The sequence below is a fragment of the Cygnus olor genome, chromosome 17 (genome assembly GCF_009769625.2).
Source record: "Cygnus olor isolate bCygOlo1 chromosome 17, bCygOlo1.pri.v2, whole genome shotgun sequence".
Taxonomy (NCBI): domain Eukaryota; kingdom Metazoa; phylum Chordata; class Aves; order Anseriformes; family Anatidae; genus Cygnus; species Cygnus olor.
In genome coordinates, this window is record NC_049185.1 from 14741107 (window position 1) to 14765493 (window position 24387).

General features: G+C 52.6%; 1 long non-coding RNA gene across 2 annotated transcripts; it reads right to left on the minus strand.

Moving 5' to 3' along the window:
• Positions 1–688: 688 nt before the first annotated feature.
• LOC121079721 lies at positions 689–24032 on the minus strand. Of its 2 annotated transcripts, none has more exons than XR_005825147.1 (3): positions 23930–24032; positions 8829–9017; positions 689–1468 (listed from the first exon to the last, which is right to left on the minus strand). It is a non-coding gene; the product is annotated as an uncharacterized LOC121079721 (long non-coding RNA). The 2 variants fall into 2 exon arrangements; XR_005825146.1 differs by having other exon boundaries at positions 8829–9090; positions 23930–23985.
• Between the last annotated feature and the right edge of the window lie 355 nt (positions 24033–24387).

Below are 24387 nucleotides of genomic sequence, written 5' to 3' on the forward strand. Positions count from 1 at the left end.
TATGCCTATTACATTTTGATTCATTTCCATATGTCAACACTACTACAAGGGGGATGTGTGTGGGGGGGAGAGCACAGTTTTATAATCGGTTATTGTCTGCAAAAAAAATCTGCACAGAGCATGAGTGAAGTGTTCTTTGTGGAAATTGAAAATAAGATTATAAATAAAAGTCTTCCTCTGACATCCAGAAAATGGACACTTTAAAATAAATTGCCACTGTTGATCAAGAAGATTGCTAGCTACCTTTTACATTAATGAGGCAAATACTCTTCAAGTCCCTAATAGCAATATGTTTGAGTATGTCATTTCAATAGCTTCTTTCTTAATAAAGCTTGACCCTAATATTCCCTTTGCTGTCAAAGGCATTGTCCTGCCAGACATATCTGTGATTTTTAGCTGCTAATCAAAATAAAAAGGGGGGGACGGGGGGGGAGAGAGAGAGCAACTGTTATGCAAAGAGCCACGGCCCCCGAGCGAGGAGGTGCTGCCGCTCGGCCGAGGTGGGACAGAGCCAGCACCCCCTGGAGCCCGGCCGCCCCTCAACCAGCGTGGTCACCCGGCTGCAGGCAGCCCCAGCACGGCCTCCCCACCGCCCAGTCACCCCAGCACGGCCTCCCCACCACCCAGTTGCCCCCGGCCCCCACCCGCAGCACAAATGACGCCGGCGTGGCTCGTCCCCGCCAGGTAGCTCGACCAACTAATTACAGCACTCGCAAAAGTAGGAGAGGAGCTTATTCTTTAGAAATCAATCAATACAAGTTAAAAGGGCATCTTGTTTGTTTCTGTAACAATGCTCTTTAGAAAATTGGGTCCCTTTACATTTCCTGGCTGATACACCATCAGTCATATGTTGCATCAGTCACATCACGTTACGTTTCAAAGCATAATATAACATGATGTGACTGGTGCATCAGGCAGGGGATTTACAAAGAGAGGCATTCTGCAAGACATTAGATCCACTTTTTTTTTTTTAATCTGAGCTTGAAGATAAAAGCAGTTGGCTTTGTGTACCGTGCGCCGTGGTAGGAAGGGTGCCTGGGCAGCAGAGCACGGCCGCCCTCACCACGCACACACACACACCTCCCCCCCGGCCACACTCAGAAGCAGAGAGAAAAATAAGATGGATGCAGACAAATAGAGTCTCCCAATGTCCAAGCACAGGGCAGGCACAGCCACGCAGCCCCTGCTGTGCCGGGGTCCCCGGGCAGCAGCCCCTGTGCCAGGCACCCCCAGCCCACAGGGAAAACGACGGAGCCGTTCCCGACGCGGGCACCCGAGGGTTCCCACTCTCCCCAGCCCGTCCGGCCCCCGCTGACCCGCACCCCACGTGCCGCAGCTTCTGGGCAGGACGGGCATCTTCTGGCTGCGGTGTTTCACAGCAACACGTGCGAGGGTCTCACGAACAAAGCTGCTCCTGCATCTCCGTCACATGGATCAGTTCACTATCTTTCAAGTTCTTCAGAGACTCCTATTTTAGCAAAATGAGATTTTAAACTCTGAAATGGCACAAAAGCTACATTTTCCCTGGAAATAATGGTAGCAGAATTTTTTTCCTGGATTTGCACCAAGCTACATTACATTTATATAATACAACTTTAAAGCATAAGGAGATACAAAGTGTTTGATTTCTTCCAGCACCCATGCTTGATCTGAATTCCTGCGCACCTCCAGACCTCCCAGCTTGGAAGGCTATCTCAGAAGGTTGCTGCTGGCATGAAAATGAAATATAATGCCCGAATTACAATTAGCCAGAAGTTTGTTCTCAAAGTCTGAACTTGTAGGCTCCCTAAAGCCCTGTCACGAACCCAGGTCTGCGCCACCGGTAATTTCTGGTTCCCGTTTCAGAACCATCCCCACCACAGCCGCTGCTCGCAGAGGGATGCAGCGGAGCTGAGGAGGGTTTCAGCAGCGGAAGGGAAGGGATGATGTATTCTGTTTTTAATTGGGGCTGCAGAGACTATTCAGACAGCTGCCCACATAGGAATATAACCTGGATGTAACACGCAGGCTGGTAAAAAAGTTTATGAGAAGGAAACATTGTGACTTTTTCCTACAGAACACACTAAACAGTCTCTGAGCAAAAAAAAATAATGATTGGAAGATTCCTTATTTATTCTGATAAGTTATCATCAGTGTCACCGAGACGAACATTTAGGCAGAACAGCTCCCCTGCCCACACACTGTGTTTGCTTTTTAAAAGTATTGCAAATAGCTCAGTGGTTTTAAATAAATAAATAGCTAATGAGTCACACCAATAGGAATTTAATGTCAAGACGGAGGAAGTGCGTGCCCGAGTGCCTAGCCTAGAAAGTTTGTCAGTATTTCTTAACCACGTCGGTGCTGCGCCCGCTATCAGCTCGCTCTGGCGGACAGAGGAATTATGCTGGGCATCCCCAGCCACGCAGCCGGGCAAATGCAGAGCTCGTCCTGCAAGGAGGGCGCGGGGACGTGGGCACGGAGGGGTGCATGGGGCTGGCCAAGGAGCACCTGGAAGCACAGACATCGCCTGCTGCCTGCGCAGGGCTGCGTACCGTGGCCAGCCGGTGCCAGGGCCCATCCCGCGGAGACAAAGGCAGCAGCCTGTTCCTGGAAGCACGAACAGAGCCCTCGTGTTTCTCTCCTGGAAGAGGTCCCCCACGCAGGCAGGAATGCCCAGGAAAAAGCCGAGATGGCATCGCTGGGTTTATTGTTGCAGCTGCCCGGGGCAAGCGCAAATGGCACTGGGAGATGGGACAGGGCACAGGATGCGGCCAGCACAGGGGCAGCTGCGAACCCCTGCCCGCTGTCCCTGGCATGGGCTGGGCTGGGGGGCTGCCGCGGGGCAGCCACGGTGCCTGGGCACGGGGCCCAGCAGCAGCCATGCGAGCCCATCTGAGGGTGATGCACGGGGAGTCTGAACGAAGCTCAGCCCTTTCGGCATGCCCAGGGAGCGAGTGGGCGCTGGAAGGTGACACCATCCCTCTCCTTCATTCATTTCTTCATCCGAGAGAGCTGCAAAAGCCCTCCAGTTACTCAGAACACGAGGTCCCCTCTCACCACCCACTCAGCCTATATTGGTACCTTCACATTTATAACAAGCTGGCTAGCTCGAAAGAGCAGTCTGAGTTTAGCAAATCCTGCCTCGCCAGCGGAGCTGAGCTCAGAGCTAACCCCAGCCACCCTCCGACAGCTCCAGCTTGCGCTGACGGACCTGCTCCCACCACAGGCTTTTTCCCCACACAAATCCTATTAACAGAAGAACAAAAACTTTTCCAGCACTGAAAACCCATGCTCAGAAATCATCCCAATGGCTTCCCCACCTTCAGTGACCAGAAGCCTGTCTAATAACGACGCGCTGCGGGGCCAAGGAGAGGAGCTCCGGCCCACCATCGGCACAGCAGCTCCCCTCCTCGGGGACACCGAGCCGCACAGAGGGGACCCCGGTGCAGGGGGGTCGCTTTAGGAGACCCCAGGGCACATGGGCAGGGAACCACCGGAGCTCTGCAGGGAGAGGACACCGAGATGCTAGCACCAAGTTACGTGCCGGCCGAGACACGGCTGCCACGTGCCACAGGACACCACGTCAGCCACATCCTGCTCCTCTCCTTTGCTGGCTGCTGTGCTACCGACCCTCCGGAGCAGCCCTGGGGGTGTGCTGGGTGAGGGGTGAGCACAGCCCGGCTCGGGACCACACCAATGCACGGGGACCAAGCACCCAGAGCAGCACCCCTGAAGGAGCATTTCCAACTCAATCTTCTTGAGTGGGCTGTTCTACTAGAGCTAGATTTTTTCCCAAACGAAATCTGGTCCATCCTGCAAAAGAATCCATTTGTCCAAAAAATACCCTTTTCAGTGAAAATAGTTGTAAGGGGGGATTTTCAACCAGCCACAATCTCTGGGCAGGTGGCTGGGCGTTCCCAAGGGACGCTGTGCAGGAGGAGCCACCAAAGCGCTGCCCAGGAAGGCAGAGGGGAGAGGGAAGGATGAGGCCAGACAGCCGGACCCCCGGCACTGCCCGCTGGTGGGCACAGCCCGCGCCAGCCCAGGGCCCATCGGTGGGGGAGGCGAGGAAGGAATGGAAAAATCATCACATACATAGCACAGATGGAAAGAGTTTACAGCCCTCCTCACTTCCTCATCCTCGTGGTGTAAATTATACGGACAGATGTACAATCTGGGAAGTTGTCCAGATTTTCTCTTTTTTTTTTTTTATTTTTTTTAAGAAAGAGGGATGCTAAACCAACACTAGTTATGCCATGTCTCGTCCTTGGCTTTCATTGCTGGCTATGGGAGAGAAGAAGCCAGCGCTGCTGGCACGTGGTAAAGGATCCCGACGAGCCCCGAGCCTGCCCATGGCACCTCTCACCATTCTCCTGCGGACAGGGGCGCACGGCGCTGCCGGGCCATGGCCGGGCAGGGGCTGGTGGTGGCTGTGCCCCCCGGCTGCCCCCAGCCCCAAGTGCTCCCAAGCCCTGCCGACAGTGCTGGGCCAGGGTGACTGCGATCCTGCGCACAAATTGGAGCAGCTCTGAGGCTATTTACTAGATTGCCAGGAATGAGAGGGAGGGGGCGGATGACAACATGTTTCCAGTGCCTTGCTTTGCACAGATATCCTCCAGGCAGCATGTGTGCGTCTGCAAAGGGCTCAGTGTGCCTCTCCGCGCTGCTTCCAAACAAGGATCAAGTAAACTTTCCAAAGCATATTCTCCCCCATCAAACACCACTCTCACTTTGGAGACCGTCCATGGCTTTGACACGCCTGTGGGTTTTCTACCCACATCCTTGTGCCAAAAACTCCCTGGCGGGAGCAGCAGGTTGTACTTGGCTTTTTTGATGGAGAGACGGGAGGCCGCTGGCGCCCAGCCCCACACCCGAGCTCCGGCTGCCATTGCAGCAGCCGCGGGGACGTGCCCCAGGACTCCGGCTGTCCTGCACCGGCCCTGCCACCAGCAGCCCATGCAGGGATGGGCAAGACCCACGGATGGAGCCCACCGCAGCTAGCAGGTGCTGGTGCCCTGCAACACGAGCACCCGGGGACCTCACCTGTGCCGGCAGCCACGCAGCCCCGTCTGCCCACACAAGGCTCCCGTCCACCCAAAACCAAGCCCAGAGCACGACTGGGCCCGTTCACCTTCTGTTGCTGCACGTGGCATTAGCAGACATCCGCTTCCAAAACCTAAACTCGGAGACCCAGAGCCATGGCTCTGACCCCACTCCCCACGGTCCCACTGAGCTCCTCAGCAGCAGGAGAGCGGCCCAGAGCCTCGAGGTCCTGGAGCGACCCGAGGACAAGCCCGGGGTCAGGGACACCCCAGGGGTGGCACAGGGAGGACAGAGGCGGGGAGGCTGAGGCTGGCTCAGCACAAAGCCCCAGGGGAGCCCAAATTGAGGGGAGCCCAGCTGGGAGCCATGGGACCAGCAGCCCTGCAGACAGCAAGTGGCAGCCCAGAGGGCTCACAGCTGTGCCACAGGGAGCTGCCGGGCCCTTCTGGGCCATGAGTCACTGCACAGACCTCTGCAGGTAATTAAAGGGCTGGGCAGCTGGAGAGAATAAAGGCTTTATTTATGCCTCACTATGGCAGGGATTCAGAGCTGTTAGCAGGAATTCCCAAGCCCAGTTCTGCCTGCTTTGTTCTTAATGGGGATGGATTTTTATTCTAAACCACCAGAGAACCAGCAAAAAATAAAGTAAAATCAGACTGCATATTGGTCTCCTGTGCCCCACTGCAACACAGTGGTAAACATTTCCACCCACTGGCCACAGTGTTTTCCACCTCAGCTCACTGCCCCTGAGACCTTACCCAAAACCCATCACACTGAGCTGCACCCAGCCTCCAATACCAGCAAAAACAAGTTGCTCCAGAGCAAGGAATAAAATCAGAGGCATCTGTGTGCTTTATACTCTAAACAGGAACTGGCCTGCCACCTCAAACTCCATACCAAATCACAAGCAACAGAGCAGAAAACCAAATTATTCTCAGCTGTTACACTGCTTAATTTAATATTTCCAATGAGCTCCTTTTCCTTCTCTTCAAGAATGAAATGCATATTTGTGCTGTGTCACAAAACATTAGATTTTGTCAAGGCAATTCATTTTTCAATGGTAATTTGTAAGTGCACACCATACCACACACGGTCTGGGGAATTTTATGGCTTCTTTCAGAGGGAAGGAAAATAAGAAGCACTCAAACTAGTGATGAGAGCATGGAGAAAAAAAAGTGAGAAGAGGTAACAATAACAGACTGAGCATTCATCTCTCTCAGCCGCACCAGTCTCAGAAAGGAAAGGGAACCCAGGGAGTAAGCAGCAGCCATGTGGTTTGGGTGCTCCAAGACAAACACCACGAGCGTCACTGATGAGCACAGGGCATGCCCGCTCTGCAAAGCTCCAGCTCTCCACAGAATTTCAAACACTGAATTTAATGGGGCATATAACAGGCTAAATAACCTCATCAGCTTAATAATAAAACAAATATAAGTCAGCCTGCTCTTAGGCTTGTTATCGCGTAAAGAACTTTGTGAAAGACAAGGGATTTAGGCTGTGACATGGAGCTTGAGCAGGGAGGACCAGCCCGCTGGGTGGCAGGGGATGCTCTGCTTGGAAGCCCCTGCCTCAGCCAGATGGCTGTGGTCCATCCACGCTGCCCACCAGCCTGGTCCTGTCCCAGAGCAGGAGCAGACGGAGAACTGCTGTCCCTGCGCGTCCTGCTGGAAGACGTGGCTGCCACGGCTCCAAACGCGCACACCAGGAGCCAACACCAACACAGCGAGGTGCCAGGATTGCAACAGCAGCTCGCACGCTCTGATCTGGCCACCAGCACAGCCAGGGCTCGGCTTCCCCCCTGCAGCCAGCCCGAGGTGCCCAGGAAGGGCCCAGCTCCAGGCTGCGGCCCAGCGAGCCAGCCAGGGAGCAGCTCCGGTCACCAAGCCAGCAGCCCCGGCAGAAGGGGCCCAGAAGGAGCACGCGTGCCCAGCCGTCGGGCTCAGTGCTCTCTCCTGCAGACACCGCCTCCTGCAGCAGGGCTCTCCCTGCTCAGCCCAGCCAGCTCCACGAGTCCCGGGCTGGCACCGCAGGCATGGGCATGGAGGCAGAGCACACCACCAGCCTTAAAACAGAGCTTGCAAAGTTGATCGGCGGAATTGTGTGACAAAACAGGGTGATCCTGTAATTAAACCTGTGATTTGAAGCTTGAGTTAGGTCACCAACAGGGGCAAAAGGAGACTTGTACTACGCTCATAGGCAGCCAATTAATTAAACTCATACCTCAGGGACCTCCACAGGCCAGAGGCAGGGGCAGGAAGATATTCCCCACCCGCCTGATGCAGAACTTTGCTGCTAGTGTTGTTTTGCTGTCCCACCTTTCCCCAAACATCAGATATCAGCCACAGCTGCAGGGCGGATGTTGGCTGCACGAGCTGTTTCTTCAAGTAACACTGACAACACTGCAGTCTGGTGCTGTTTCAGGATTAAGCCAATGCTTTGGTGTCAGGACAGAATTTTTCCCAAATCTGGCCGTCTGGAGGCTGCTTTGGTCTCTGGTTCGGCCACCTGAGCACTCACACCACAGCAGGACCCTAAGGTCCCTTGCTCTCTCCTGCTTTCTCCCCAGTTTGCGTTGCAGCTCAGAGTTTTTTCATCTTTGTAGTAGGAGTCTTTTGTTTGGCCGTGGCACATTAGCAGGCATTTTCAGTTTATGTTTTGTGCCTTTGGAGGAAACTGTCAGCTCAGGTAAGCCGCAGCAAGGATTACAGCTGGGATTTCCATTAAACCTGCAGGAGTTTCTGTGCTCCTGGCCCATGCACGTCTCACAGGGATCGTGGTCTCCAGCTCATGTACATGCTTTCTACCAGTTGAAGCACCAAAAAAAGCAAATACCAGCGTACTCACACATCTCAGAGGGCCACAGGCTCCTGGGTCACGCATGCATTTCCAGAATCCTGCCCTGCTCCTGGACGTTCCCGCGTGCCAGCCAAGCCCCGGGCGTGCAGGAGCAGCCCCTGACTGCCCAGAGGCACTCCCTCTGCTCCGCTCCAGCCGCTGCCTTCGCTCACCACCTGCGCTTTGTGTTTGCTGCTAGTCTGCAAGCTAATAGCAGGTATCCAGCCTGTCACAGGCTGACATGTTGTGACATACCGTAATATGACAAGTCCTGAGTGATGCCACTAAATGGGATCTTGCTGCATCAGTGCCAGACAGACAACAATATCTTTCAGGTTGGTACCAATGCCCCCATCTCAGTAACAGACAAAGAAATATTCATTTAATACCAGCTTGCTCTGGATATCTCACTTGGTTTTCTTGCCACCAACAAGGTTATTAAGAGGGATTACCAGGAGCCTGAGACGACCATGCAGCCAGGCAGAGCTGGAAGCTGTAGGCGATGCAGCAGGTAACCAGCTAGAGAAAACTCCTGCATGTCCCTGGTTCTCAGGGGGGCACCAGCACTGAACAGGGGGATGTTTTTAGTATTATATTTAAAACCACATGGTCTACATTATTTAGTGCGTTATGATGCAGCATAAAACACTGGCATGGCGTTGAATACACGAGCTAAATATATTTGTGCTACGTGTTTCATACTACTTATTTTTCTTGAACTTGTTAGCTTCACAGCTCAGAAATTCAGGTGCATCACTAGGAGGAACCAGCAAGGCTCTGCAGCGCAGCAGAACACAAGGGAAGAGGCACTAAAACACCACACTGCTGGTCAAACCACTCACTAACACTTCACCAGGAGCAGAATAGCACCAACACAGTAGAAGCCACCCCGCATACACACAGGAAATACAATTTAGCAGGAATAGCTTGCTGTGCTGTCCAATCCAAATACTAGCTACAATATTTAGTACCTGTACATCTCATCTTCAGGTATAAATTCTCCTTGAAGCCCAGCATAAGAAGATCACAGGCCCAATGTGTACGTTGTGTTTCTGAAGGCCTGGCTGGTGGCTGCCTGGTGGGTTGTTGTATGAGCACATTGGTTCACCCAGACTGGTAACGGAGATGTCTGGAGACGACAGGAGCTCTTCTGCAATTGCCTGACAAGACACGACACACCTCAGTGACTACGGTTTTAATGTGTCTTTCAAAATAATCTTCTATATCTTCATCCTGGAGTTGTAGGCAAAGCACAGGCAAGGAGACTGGAATTACCTCTCCACCAGCTAGCAGTTCTCTTCCACCACCACCAGGCCAGCAGAAGACCTCAGACACATGGTGGTGCAGCTTTGGCTGTATACCTCGATAGGAGGACAGAACAGCATAAAAACACCTTTTTTTCCATGATGCTGACTGCAGCCTGTGGCACCCAACAGCCCCACACTGCCAGTCCCTGCTGCCCTGGAGCTCCTCGCCCGGGCTGAGGGAGCTGGCACTGCTGCATGTGCCAGACTCAAGCGGCACAGGAATCTGCTTTCTCAATGCTCCACGAGTAAGAGAATAAGATTTATAGCATATTTTAAGGTTAATCAGTAAAATCTTTCAGGCAACTAACTGTATAAGCTTCTATTCATATAGCATGATTTATAACACTGAGGAGAAGTGATTGGAAGCAGCGTGGAGAGGCAGAGAAGGTGTTTGCTTTGACTCCCCAGTCGGAAGCATGCAGGCACCAGCACAGCTCTGCAGCACCCAGCAGAGGCACCCCTCACTGAGCTGTGCTCCCACAGGGGTTGTCTGTCTGCCCACCCCGACCCCGCACAGGTAGCGGGGGACACCCCTGCCACCCCTGGGCCCGGCAGGAGCAGGATGGTCCCTGCAGACCCCTCAGGAGGGTGCAGCACCCAAACCGCCTGCGGGGAGCAGTGCCAGGCACTCACGGGCACCCCCGGAGAGCATCGCTCTCGTGCAGTGCAGGCACCTCACAAAACCATAGCTATTGCTCAAAATGAAGTTTTGTTGAGGAGGAGGAGAAACAAGGAAGAGCGGTAACAGCATTCAACCTGTCCTCCTGTAACAACTTTTTCAGTCGTCCTTTGCGATATATAAAAAGTTTAACTGATTTATTGTATCTGAAACAGTACTTGTGCCAATTATCTATCAGTCTTCCTGAAATACATTTTTCCTGCCATCCTGAGAATTTTCCTGAAGGGACAATCTAAATAACCAGGTTTCACTGCAGTTAAAAGGAAGCTGAGCACCAAAATCCCCGCATCCCTTTGCAGGGTGCGCTTTCTGTCCCCCTCCAGCTCTGACAGCGCCTTCCTGCTTCCAGTTCACACCCTCGCAGACACAGTGGCTGTGCTGCATGTAATTAACAACCTTAATGAGTTCAGTGGCCTGCCTGTGGATAACCACAGCCAAACTCTGCCTTTAACGTGCGGCACCACGGCGACACGAAGCAGCTCTGGCTCCGCGCTGGGCTCGTGCCGTGAGCTCTGCGCCGGGTTGGAAGCGCGAGCGGTGCCTGGGCAGAGCACGGGGCGCAGAGAGGGCAGCCCCAGCCCCTGCTACAACCAGGAAGCGTTAAACAATGATTTCAGAATGTGAGGGGAGAAGATTGCACAAAAGATAGAAACGCTGCATGGTTCCTGAGCCAGCAATCGAGTTCTCCAGGAGCAGCTAGTGAGGGGACTCCGATAATCACTAACAGCGTTTATTTGCCTTACTTAAAAATATAAAGATTTTCTCTCTAGTTCTGGGAAGGGGGAAAGGTTAATGAATTCCTTCAGAGCAAAGAGATCTTCAGACCCCTCAGTGGAAACAAGGTCAGAAATCAATGCTGGAGGTGGAGCAGTGAGGCCAGGTTGGAAAATAATGAAAAGGGAAAAAAAATACATAAATAGAGAGGCAGGAAAAAATGATAAGCTAAACAAATAGCACGGTGACACTTGCTCAGCTCCCCACAAAGAATATTGAATTATTGTCTATAATTTGGTCTATCGAACCTAAATTAGGGCCTCCAGACTAAAAACTGCTGCATTGTCTGAGGGTACATCAAGGGTCAAATGCTCCTTTGGTTTGCTCATTATTTGCTCTGATACTAGGCTGTCATTAGCGGCAGCAGCGCTGAACAAAGCTGCATTACAAAGGCAGTACACATCAATGGTGCTAATTAATTGGATTAATGGAAGGGCAGCACAAATTAGGTCTGGCTTGGATAATTTCAATGAAAACTGAATACCAATCCCCAAAGTCATTGGAATATGGATGAGGCAAATTGAGTTAAAATAGAGGAGACTGCTGCATTCATTAGCCCGCCCACCCTCTGAAGTAGTTGTTTAATATGCAAACTATTAATATGCAAATCAGCGCAAATGAAAAAAGTGTGATTTTTTTTTTTTAATTCTCCCGAACACAGGCAGCTGCCTGATGTGAAAGAGCTGCGCATTTCCACGCTGGCAGAGGATGGCATTGCAGAGAGCAGCTTTTATCTCAGAAATTCACGTCTCGTAACCTGCGCTGCCCTCAGCTCAGCAGTACACAGGCAAGGGGAGGGAAAAGGCTGGGAAAATAACTAGTTAAAAATAAGCAATCCTGCCCCAAATCACACTGCCAGGTATGGGGAGCTCTAGTCACAAGCCCCACAAGCAGAGGGCCTGTCCTGACAGAGGGGCCAGGCTCAGGAGCTGCTCAGCCCAGCCCCAGTGCCCCCACAAGCCACGTCCCCCCGGGGTGCTCGCCCTGCCACATGCCGGGCACGTGCTCCCACTTCTGGGGTGGTGCAGGCGGCCCCCAGCTCACTGCCTTGTGCCTGCTGCTCCTGGCTTCAGAGCACTTCTAACAACTGAGTTTATTAAGGAAAAGTGATAGGCAACTTTCCCACTCTGTAACTGCCGCCTATGGGGGCCTTCTGGTAGTGGAGAGCTCTTCGCCAAGGCAGAAACAAAGCAACATCCAACACCCATACTGAAGCTCTCACATTTGGGCCAGAAATAGAAGAAAAAAAAACACACAATTCTTGAAATGATGTGCTGAGCCTGCCCCGCCTCCTCTGTGACAAGATTTGCTCTGGTTCACCCAGCAACGTTGGGTCCGTGCCGGTCTCAGGCAGGAGATGCTCGGGTAGAGCTCCTGCACCCAGGCAGCATGGGAGCATACATGAGATCACTGCGAATGGCTCCTCCTGAGACTATAATCCGAATTGTCTTGGCCAGCACATGAGCAGCTGAATCCGTGAAGATTAGTAATAATTCCCAAACCATTTCTGACTTCACGGTTCCAGCCCCGTAAATTACAGCTCTATTGTGGTGCTTTCGCACCGCTGCTGCAGCGCCAATCACCACCCTCCGACAATTACAGAGCAAGTGAAAAACTTCTTAGAAACTGTAATTACACCTAAGAACTGTTTCCCTCTTTGGCTTCCTTTGCTTAGCGGGTGACCCTTCAATGTTGTGACAAACACGTTGTTTGGAATTATTTTTTCATTTCTAGCTGTTAACCAGACATGTCACCGCTTCAGCTTTTAGCATTTTCTGCTGTGATTTTCTTAGTTAAACAAGATTGTGTGTTATCTCACACCCCCAAGCCCACTGCTTACTATGTGCACATGCCACTCGGTGTGCTGCGTACCCCTGACCACCGCTGGCTCGCAGCTCAGGGGAAACTGAGGCACACATTGTGGCCCCCAAGGGCTGGGTACCCTTCATGCATTCATTGATGGTGTGAACCAACAGTCAGAAAAAATGGAAGTGCTCCACATTTTAATAAAACACTTTCACATGGCTCAAGCTGAACAAGCTCCAACCCCACCAGACTCGACCAGACACCTCTCTTCCCTGGGCAGAGGAGCGCCTCCCGGCCCAGCCACATCAGAACGTCACTAACAGGACTGGGACAGAGAAAGCATCCACCTGATAACATTTTTCCTTCTTCGTCTGTTTCCTTTTAACATTTTCTTTTGTCTGTAGGTTCCTATACCGCACTCACCATTTGTTTTTGAGTGCCTAATCATCACAGCATATGTGTAAGTTCTTTGTGCAGAATTAAGCCATTAAATATTTCGAGGGATGGGGCACCTCACTTCTCCAGGAAACTGGTGAGTGCAATAAATCGCACTGTCGGGGTCCCCTTCACCCTGGCTCAGTGCTGTGGCCTCGCCAGCAGGTTCAAGCTCATCCCTTGTCACTCTCCCCATGCCAGCATGGTCAGAAGGGAAAAAGTCCTGGAGCACTTGGGAAAGACGTGGTAATGGGTAAAAGCAGCCAAACAGGAAACGAGCATTTTTGTTTTATCCAACAATATACTCTTACTGATTTTCTTGGCACTCCATCCTTATCAGTAGGATGGGCAGCTGCAGCTGTGCCCAATTTGCTCTGGGGCATGTTCTGCCTCTTCGCCTGCTGTGGGGGCACAAGCCAGTGCCCGAGGACCCAGCCCCGCACAGACCAACTGGAGAGAAACGGAAGCAAAATACCAGGTTCCTTTAATGACACTTATCAGGAGTACAACCAGCCTTTCCTAATTAAAGTCAGATCACCTCCTCGGGCAGAACAAGCCCAGAGCATAGCAGCTATTTTCTTGGTGATTTCATTCGGTTTGTTTTTCTGTGCATAAGGCAATGTTCCTGCGATCCCTCCAAGACCTGGCAGAGCCTCCATGCTCTTGTCACCCTGTAACAGCTTCCTGGATTAATGATTCTGCAAAGGGCTAATTCTTAAGAGGGCAATGTCTTTTGCAGGCTGGTATTGATCTTTGTCAGCTTCCCCTTGAAAGAAAGAAAATATTGGCTTATTTACAAAAGGTAGCTTTTTGCTCCTGGCAAGTCAGCCTCAAGATTCACAGCTCCTCATGTCCCTCAGAAATTGGATAGGCTGAGGGTAGCTCCTCGAGTGTCAAAATCAAAGCCCTCAAAGTTCACAAAACCACAAACTTGCACGGTAGAAAGGGACGGGTGTTTCCACTGAGCAAACGGACAGAGGGTCTTGTGCTGCAGCACAAAACCCCATCAAAGAGGGCTGAGCCTGAGCCAAGATGAAGGGAGAGGAGCTGCACAGAGAGCAGCCATTTGCTTCATTGCTGAAATGTTACGGGTGTACTTGGGTTTCTGTTCTAAAGTGGAAGAAAATACAGGTTTTCAACAATGTGCATGGAATAGATTTTTTTAGAAGTCATATATATTTGTATAACAGCCAAATAAATATATATATATAACTGTACAAAATTCAAACTGAAAAAGAATCTAAAATTCTGAAAAAATATGTTAGCAAAACACAAGATACCCTTTGCTAACCAGCACTTTGCTGAAACAGAAATGTTTTCCTTTCAGAAAGTGGCCTTTCCAGTAGCAGAAGCTGACACTGGTGACAGAAGGGCAGCGCGCAGGTGCCTGAGCGCAGGACCAGCTCTGGTTCGTCCCTGGAGAGGTGCCCAGTGCCTCTGAGAAGTGCAGAAGGTGCCGAGAACTCTGCACCCTCTTTGCCCTCCAAAGACAGAACCTAAAATATCCGCACATGAATAACCAAATGCTCTGGGCTGGTTTGCAAAGCGATCCCAGAATAGCCCAGATATGTGTGCATCTGTACGTGTAAGCATACATACAAATAGAGAAGGAGGCATTTGCAGCTCAGATAAAGGAGGAAACATGAATTATAATGCTAAAAAGATACAGGAGAATGTGTGGCTACAGCATGCTAGTCGTGAGCACCAGGGTCTAATGTGGACTCGGTGCAGGGTTTTCCCAGGGCCATCCCACCCCTCCTGCACCCACGCACACTGGGGGTCCCGCTGCCCGCAGCACAGGAGCCACAGTTTGGGGTCACGGCCATGCTCCTCCCACAGCAGACCCAGGGGTTTCCCCAGTTGCTTCCCAACCAGTCCATTCACTGGCGCTTCAGCAGCAGAAAGTTATTCTTCTGTTTTGGGCTTTTCTTTTTCCCTTGAAAATATGAAGTAAAATACAATCTAGGAGAGGACTTCCTCGCCCTGGGGAGAAGCACAGGGTGCCTGGCAGTGCTCCCAAGGCTACAGCCCTGTGGCACGGGGATGGCAGTGGACGCAGCGCTGGGGTGTAAGTTACTGATGTGACCTCTATGAGAGATTTGGGGCAGTGACACTGAGCATGACATTGGCCCAGGTGTTGATACCTCTCACACCTGAGAAAAAGTCCCCGCAGCGTCGTGACCGCAAATCCCAGAAGCACCTGAGCCCTGCGTCCGGCTGCACACTCAGGTTGGCCGGTTCTGCACAGGGCTCCCCCCAAATCCCATGCTTAGCACCATGCTAAACAAGCAATATTACACGCTAAAAACAAACAAACAAAAAAACTAAAAAGCTCTTCCACCCACTAACTCCTGCTGTGCAGAAGGTGCCAAATCAGATTACAGTGCACAGTTGCCACATTATCCTGTCTCGACTTCACTAACGCTCATTAAGCTTCTAAAATCCTTTTTATGGTGTTTATAACACCTCCAGAGGAGTTTACTGTGTAAATATTATTCTACCATTAAATCCTGCAACAAGGCAACCGTCAACAAGTGGAATTTGTAATGGGCCTGCCGAGAGGGCTCTGCTTGCAGGCTGCAAAGCCTGTGAAGTGAGGCCAACGAAAGCAGCCAAGAACACAGTACGGAGTGATAAAGCACTTCATTTTGATGCTTTAAATCTCCTACCACTTGGGCCTGCTTAATGTAACAGGCCCACTGAGACATTAGATTTGGGCCTGGAGTCAAATAAGCTACGGGGAGCCACTTACTGAAAGCAGCCTTCCACGTAGCGGGAGCATTAGCAGTTTAACCCAGCTAATCTGGCGCGCAGCCGACGTGGGCTGACGCGCGCCGGCCGAGCGAGGGCGGGATGGGGCACGGCAGTGGGGGCCCCTCTGCCCCCCGGTGGGGCAAAAACCCCACGGCTGGAGCCCAGAGAAGGCGCGGGGCAGGAGGTGATGCGGGGCCAGTGGTGCCGGCCACCTGCAGCCTGGCGCAGGGGCTCCCTGCCCACCGCCGGCCCCGCTCGCAAACAAAAGAAATGCAAAAAGGAGAAGGTCGCCTGGAAAAAAAGGAAAGAAAGCAAAAAGCAGAAGGGGGAGCCTCGGCAAGCGGAGGGGAGGGAAGGAGACTCCCTGAAGATCCTGCAGAGTTGGCAAGTGTCAAAATATCAACAGCTGTTCCCAGAGCACAAAATAAACACATTGGAAACGCATGCTCTTTGCGAAACCGCGCCGCGCTCCCCGCGCCAAGCCGAGCGCGCTGCCTCTGTTCCCCTGCCAGGCCCTGCGCCGAGCGGGTTTTGGTGAAAGTGCTCACAGGCGCGAGCCAGCCCCCAGCTCGATTTTCCAAGTGGCACCCAGCAGGTCCTGAGGCAAGCCAGACAAATCACAGACTTTCTTTTACTTCAGTGGCGGAAAATGAACCCAAAAATAAGCGCTTGGAATTTTAGGGCAACAAATAATTAAAACACTGAACATATTGTCGAAGCTGAACTGAAATATTTTGTTTCAAGTTGTTGTACCCCTTTCCTAGAGCCTTCCCTCCAAACACAAAGGCAAAAACCCAAATCCATCCTTAACTGTTAAATGCCACATTGAAATGAAAAATCTCATTTTGAAAATGGCAATCTGATACGCTTTGAGGTTTTGGAAAAAGGAAAAAAAAGAAAAAGATCATTCCTCCTTTTTCGGGCCAAAGCATTAGTCAAACTCAAGCTCAGGTTTATAAACAGCCCCGGTTCCTCCCCGGCTGGCGGCCGCCCCTCGCCCTGCCCCACGGCCGGCTCAGCACCACTGAGCACCAGCCAGGGCCGGGCAGCATCCCCAGCACAGCACAGCCCGACGCTTGGCAACCTGCGCTTGTGCAGGAGAGAAGATGACCAAGTTTGGAAATGTTGCTAACTAATTTTTACCATGTGTGTTTCCTGGTCCTTTGTCAGTGCCTGTGTCCAAAAACACGGCTTCCCCAGGTTAGAGGGGGCTCAGCTGCTGCAGCAGCCCCAGCCTGAGCATCGCCCGGCGCGCCCGACCTCCTCCGTCCTCCCGCACAGCCCCGCGCCGTGCTTCAGGCAGGCCAAAAGGCATCTACAGGAGCTGGAAGTCCGAGCACCTCAGCGGACCTGCTGCGTGAATTTCAAGCTTAAAAAAAACTCTTTTGGAATGAGAGCAGAAAAACGATTTTAAATTGTCTGTGAAGGAATATGCTGGAAAGCAGTGCTGCAGCTTAACTAAAACGGTTCGGTTTTGACAAAAGCGCTTGGATTTTATTTCAATTTTGACTTCAAGCAAAATAATCTATCATGTAAAATTAATATAGAAGACAACGGTTACGATGCAAAACACAATGTAATATGATAAATAATGAAAATATTGAAATACAAGCTGTTTCTGAATTAAAAATTGAAATGACTTGATACGAAAATGTCACACAGGATGCCGTAGCGTGCTTGAATGTTTTTCCAGCTTTCCTCCAAAACAAAACTCCGCTGCAGCCCGGCCAGCTCCACAAAGCACCGCGGTGCTGGGGCACCCCTCAGCAGCTCCGTGCTGCCGGGGGCCGTGGGGGCTCCCCTCGGCCCCGCGAGGGGCTCTGTGCCCTCCGGCCCCTGCTCCCGCGGTGATGTCAAGCAGCCGTGCAGAACGTGTGAAGGAGCAGCGATTGCCATGGCTACGGAACACAACAGACCGCAGGCCCTCGCTGCGGGCTGCTGGCGGGGGGCCAGGCTGGAGCACAGGCCCGGCCCCCCCCTCCCCGCTGGGCGGGGGTCCCGTCCTGCCCCTTGGCCGCCCAGCCCTCAGCCACCGGCCTGCGCCCTGCGGAGCCCCCGGGGCTCGTCCCTGCCTTCAGATGACGATGACGACACCACGGCTCAGAAGGACTGGGACCGGGCCATCAGGAAAGGAGGAAAAAATATCCCGTGCCCCTCCTAAAAAAAACACAGATTGGTAACTCCCCCCTCAAAGCCGCATATTTTAGCAGGGTTGTCATCCACATATTTATCATCTCCGTAATCCCCGAGAAAAGGCCAAATGCTCCTCACAAGCGAGCCCAGCAGCTGCAGGTCGCTGCTGCTTCCTGCCCAGCACAATAGCCCTGGAGAGGGTGAGAGATAGAAGGGGGGAGCAGAAGTCCAGCCGGGGCAGGAGCCCACCACGAGATGCCGTCGCAGCAGATAACCCTGATCACAACGCACTCCCCACTCATCTGCAATAACAGAACAGTCCTGCACCACGCGTTAGCACTATCAAGGTTTTATAGCAAGGTACAACATGCGCGAGTGAAGTTAAGCCAGGATTCACCAGACACTGACATTAAACAAGGGGACACCAAGGAGCACTCAAAAGGACCCTTTTCTGAAATGGGGTCCAGAGGAGAAAGCTGGAGGTCTTTACCAGCAACGGATGGTGAGCCCCAGCTGTGCCATAGGTAGCTTTAACACTGCAGAAAGACTGATCCTAATGTCAAAGCCTGCGTTCCTTTTACACTGCTTGGAAATGGTGTCTTTCCACCACGACAAGTCACACCGTGATCTATCCTATGCAATAAACACCTTATGTGACACTGTAATAACAGTCCAGTTTCAAATGCCCTCTTAACTCATATAAATTGTTTGTTTTCCCCTGATAAACACTGAAGACATGAGTCTTGATAAAGACAGACAATGGCCCCACACCAGCAGCTCCCTCCCCACCAGCCTGTCGGGCAGTGCCCAATGCTGGCTCCGGCAAGCCCACAGGGCACGGGGCCAGTCCAGCCACTCTGCTGCTGACCCCACATAGTATGGGACCTGGCCCCCCTCGGCAGAGCATGGGCAACACCTCCCACCCTACTGACTGCAGCTGGGTCCCTCAGGGCTGCAGAGCTCCCCTCGTCCAGCTGAGGACAAGGAGCATCAGTGGCTTAGGGGACACCAACCTGGGCTCCCCTAGCGCCAGATAGGGCAGCTCCGTGGGTAACAGCCTCCAGCACAGCCCCCATGCTCAGCACAGCCTACACATGGCAAACATGTCCTTCACTTTGTGCACTGCAGTCATACAGCGCCGTGCAGCAGAGGACATCAGGAGAGGAGACCGGCCGTGCCCATGAAGCTGACCATGTCAGGGGAGTGCGGCCACCTGCAGGACAATTTCCTGAGTGGGGGGTCTTGATTGTGAGGGGGTCAGCTCTCCTCACTTTCATGTGCTGAGGCCACAAAATGCGGCCAGAAAGAGGCAGGCACCCCAGGCAGGATGAGGAGTGCCTACGTGCCGGCTGCACCACGCACCCTGGGCGCTGAAGGACGCCCTCGTGCACTTTGTGCAGCGTGCTGCGGAGCTCAAAATGCTCCAACCTGAGCAGTTACGTGTGAGAAAACAACCAGGGTGCTGAGGGCATTATAGCACATACAGAGCACTAATTAAAGGGTTTCCATCAAAAGGGAGGCTTGGGTAAGGTTCCCAATTATCCCGACAGGGATACAGATTTTAATGGGCACCAGCACTTCCAACAAAGGTCTGCATGCTGGTCCTGACAAAATCCCATTCAGCAGCTTTTGTGAGGCTGGGAGGGAGCAGGGTTGGGAATGCCGCTGTGCCTCCAGGCAGGGGATGTGGATGTAGCTGGGGTGGCGTTGCCTCCCAAGGAAGGGATCATTGCAAGGCTCCGGAGGCACTGAGGATTTCACCTCCACCCCTTCCCATTGCACCCTGAGTGACCACAATGCTGTCTTTTGAAACTGATGTTAACGAAGTCCCTGCCATCACGCTTCTTCTGCTGCAAGGGCTGCAAACACACACTCAGGGGAACCTGTCCTTTGCACAGAGAAGACCGCTGCCTCACTCGTGATGCCAGACATGAGCCTTCCACCAAGGGCACCTGCACCTCCTGAGCCACAGCACCAGCTGATACCGGCAGCACCCGTGCCATGGCCGCCCGCAGCAGCTCAGCAGCCGCGGTGACTCAGCCAGCAGGAATGCGGGAGTTTGGCACCGCTCGGCACTGAAAGCCTTTTAATTCCAGCCTGGTGATGAATGGGCAAGGCCTGAAATGAAATGTTCGGAGGCTCAATGTACCAGGCCTCCCGCTTGTAATTATTTTTGTACAGAGTATGTCAAGTGTCGTGCTTCACAAGAACTCGTTTAGCATGCAAACATTTTGTGATTAAGTGAGGCTTACTTAATTAAGCACTTTGTAATGACTCTTAAACCAAAGAGTAGTGGATTAGTGCGTCCTATTTGTGTCTATCATGTTAAAGGCGCGGTAATAACAGGTTGCTGCAGACAATTAGGGTTAGAATACAGAGTGGATGGAGGGAGAACCAGCAGGCACCCAGAGCCCTGCCACTCGCTCATGCCCTGATTTAAAGCTGCCTCAGCGCAGACAAGGTGAATTTGCTCCCTGCTTCTGCTGCCTCAAACCCCACATGGTGCCACCGAGCCCCAGCACTTGGCATCGCTTGGTGTCACGCACCAGGATGGGCCTTAGGGTGCACAGCAAACAGGAGGCCGGGTGGGGTGGACATTGTTCTAGGATATGACCCTCACCCCAGCAAAGACTGGGGGTACACAGTTGCCATGGCAGTAGACAACTGATGATTTGCTAGTGGGCATGCAGGTATGATGGTTTAGAGCCCTGTGGATGAAGCAGGGGCCTGGCCCCTTGTGTGCTGGGGCACAGCACCTCCCCAGGGCAGTCAGGGTTGATGGCCTCCTCTGCACCAGGATAAGAGCATAAATGGGTGCAAGTCCCCAGAGACACGGTGTGCAGCCAGGCTGGCTATGATGCCCAGAGCACCACCTGGCTACAGACTCTGCAGGCAGCAAAAAAATAAAACACTGAACTCACCAACCCAGTCTGCTTTGGCCTGCTGACACCAGGGCTGGTGGCTGCACCACAGCAGCTGGTGCTCCCAAACGAAGGCAGATGTGTGTTACCTGCGTGTTACCACAGAGATGTGGCTTCTGAGGTTTCTGGCTGCTACCAAGACTGGTGGGGATGCCACCAAACCTGTGTGCTGACCAGCCCTTCTTAGCGATGGTGGGTCATCCTACATCACTGTTCTTAGTAAAACTAAAACAGAAGATCACATTCCTCTGCCTTCAACACATCTATCAGGCTGGATGGTTGCTTGGGACTATCACAGGATATCGATAGCCCATGCTCTTGAGCAAGGCGTTGCTTATTATCTCAGCTTCTGACCATAGAAGGTGCAAACCACCTCCTGTGGTCACTTGTGATGTTTCAGAGGCACCACAGGCCAAATTCAGGGACTGTTAAGCTGGAAGATGAAAGGCTGAGCAATTCAGCCCTGGATTGTCAATCCTTGGTTAAATGGTTAACAGTTGTACTTGATCTTTGAGGTCTCTTCCAACCTAGATGATTCTATGATTCTTAACACTGTTCATCATGAGCCTGCGAAGCTCACAAGCTCTGTGGGGCCACACTTCTGTTCCACAGCAACGCTTACTTAGCAAGAACTATTGACTATTGATTCTTGCTATCTGAGAGGCACAAGTACAAAAAAAAATGTTGCAATAAACATGAATCTCCTGGGTGCTCAGAATAAAGGAAAGCAGTGTTGTGATGTCCTGTGCTGGAGAAAGCCCTTTTGTTTTCTGACCAGGAGCACACCAAGCATGCACAGAGCCCGGAGCCATGAGCAGGGGCCTCAGATGCCACCCAACGAGGAGGAGGGAGGCAGCTGGCACTGCAGGTCAGCGTGAGCCTTCCTCTGCTCCCCGCTCTGTCCTGGCGCCCCAGGCCACGATTTCTGGTGCAAGGAGAGCAGAAACCCCTCCCTGCCCGGGGAACCTTCCAGAGCCCCGCCTGCGGGGACACATCCAAAACGTGGGGGGACCAGCAGCAGGCACCCGGCACCCCGCAGAACACGGGGAGGGCGGCGCCGAGGGGCTTCCCTTTTCAGGCACCTCATTTCCCAGGCGAACAGCCTCGGGCGGCCCTGCCCGCTGCCACGCGGAGCGGGAGGGAGCCTTTTGTCTCGGCTCGGCCGGCCGAGGACAAAGGCGCTGCTGCGCCCTTCCCCGTGCTCTGGAGGGCGTGCACACACCGAGCTGCGGCCGCCGCCTCCCCGCAGCCCCCGCCCCGCGCCCGCCGCCCCCCAGCACCGCCCGCGGGGCCCGGTCCCCGCCGCTGGGATCCGGCCGAGCCAGCACCCGCGGCGTGTCCGCGCCCCCGCAGGAATACCGATCTGCGGATCGGGGAGAAGGAGGCCGGGGTGACAGCAGCCGGCGCTGCCGAGAGGCTCCCCCGGCTGCCGAGCATTATTTTCCATGGTAACCAGCCCAACAAGCCCGGGAACAGCAACTTGTTTGGAAAACAAGACAGCGCTCAGCCTCCTCGCTGCCTCTCCCAGCCTGGTGGGTGGCAGGCACGTTTATCACAGGTGACACCACCCTCCCGTACATCACGTGGAGAGAGGACAAATTATCTCATTACTCCCCAACAACTAATTCATTTAAAGGACTAAACCAAGCAGCACATCAATCCAGCAAGTACAGTGAAGGTGAGAGGCAGAGCCGTAGCTACTCACACATTACATACCAGAAGCCACGTTGGAAGAGCACCAGGCGTGAAGCAAAATGGAGCACGCGGGGACTGCGGGGAGAGAGATGACCAACTCAGCTCCAGTTTGCCACCTCGTGTCCCTCGCATCCCACTGGGGATAACTCAGCAGCCAGCTGTGCTCCTGTGGGTGCAGGGCCAACGGCAGCCCGGGGCTGAATGAAGGCAGGGATGGGCAGCGCCTCCTGCAGCCCCCGCCTCGCTTCCACTTCCTGCAGCAAGCAGAGGATGCTGGTGGGGACAGCCGTGGATGGACAGTGCTGTCCTACAGGCATGGGCTGCCCTCGCCTCTGTTTTGGAGCTCGTGTGGTGGTAGGCAAAGTTATTTACAACACAGAACACTCACAGCTGTCTGCTCCCTCCACATCCCCATCTGCTGAGCACCCAGCAAGAGGTTTCCGGGATTTACACCGTCAGAGATGAACGCTCACAGATGTGTGCAGGCCAGCTACACACACAGAAGGTGCTACACGAGCGGACCTCGGGTCCCATGTGCCTCACATTGGACATTTGAGCATTTCACCACCCTGATAAAACATGCTTCTCCAGCGGAGGGCAAGTGCAGAGCCCCCGCACCAGGACTCAGCCAACAGGCAGTAACTCAGCTCTTGCAGCTGTGCTGGTGCACCCAGCACACAGAGCTCTCTATGGTTGTTCAATAGAGTTATTTTATCAGGTTTTATGGTTTTCCTAATCCAGCTCTTTTATCTAGAAACACCTTACCACTGCACCCTTCTTCCTGCAAGAGGATGAGTGGCTTAGGGCACCCCAGGTACAATGCCCAAGAACAGGGGCTCACTCACCCTGGGCTGCAGCCTGTTCCCTCATTAGCAGTGCTATTAAGCCCGACACTAATTCAGTGGTTTGTGCTTTTCTTTTCAGCTTGAGAACAGGAAAACATAGACAGTACCTATCCTGGAAAATCTTTCCCTTTGAACAGAGAAAAAAATTCTGAATTCAACAACAAAAAACGTTTACCTGCATGCACATGGGGTAATGGGGTTCAGAACCAGTAGGCTTATGCATTAGGACCAATTCACTTCTTTATCTCAAGAAGCACAAAACTCAAATATTTTCCTTCTGATAAAACAGTGTTATGAGCAAGCAGCACCCGTAGAGCTGAAGGCAGCACATGCAGCAACATTAAGGCTCAGAGGCTTACAACTTCGATACCATTTACCCTCTTGCCCCCAGCTCCTTACTTTCAAATACTCAGAAGACAACAGGTAATAAATCTGGACGCTTTACACTTTTTCATTTCCTCTTACCTCACATTTAATGAGATTGCTCCCTTAACAAAGGTACTATTGAAGCTGACTCTTAAACAAGCCCAGATAGGGGCTGAAACATTTTGGGGACGGGTAGGGGAAGAGGACTGCAAAAGGCTGGGGGAAGGAAGAAAAGAGGAGCTTAGCAAAGGGTCAGCCTGGCTTTAGTTTAAGCTTTGAGTGAAGGTTTAAAAGCGATTTTCTTTTACCTCAAACATATATCCAGCCTGGAAATCATCCCCCCCCCCCAGTTGTTACCTTTAGATGAGCCTGGTCTCAACAAGTCCTGAGCAGCCCAAGCACCAGAGATTCAGTGCTGCAGCAACCAGAGCTCCCCCCCCACAGGTGGAATTTATACCGGTGAGAGGGACACCAGCTGAATGCCCTTGCAAACATCAGCAGGGGGATAAACAGTGGGACTAACTCCAGCGTAGTTCAGTCATGATTAATTTGGAGTGCGTTCCCCTGAGCAATGCCTCACAAAGGAGGGGCTTTGAGCAGCGCAGATGTACAGGGCTATGGGTCTGGCAGTGTGCAGGTAACGCCGTGCACACCTGGGCACTCCTCTTCACCCCTGGAAATGTGTGTGCTCTGCTAATCCTACACCGTGCATCAGGGAGAGATGCTATTTTTGCCTAAACTTAACCACCCTTGAACAAGAAGCAAACCCAGTAGATTTAAAACTACAGGAAGAAAACTCCGGAACTCAAACTGCA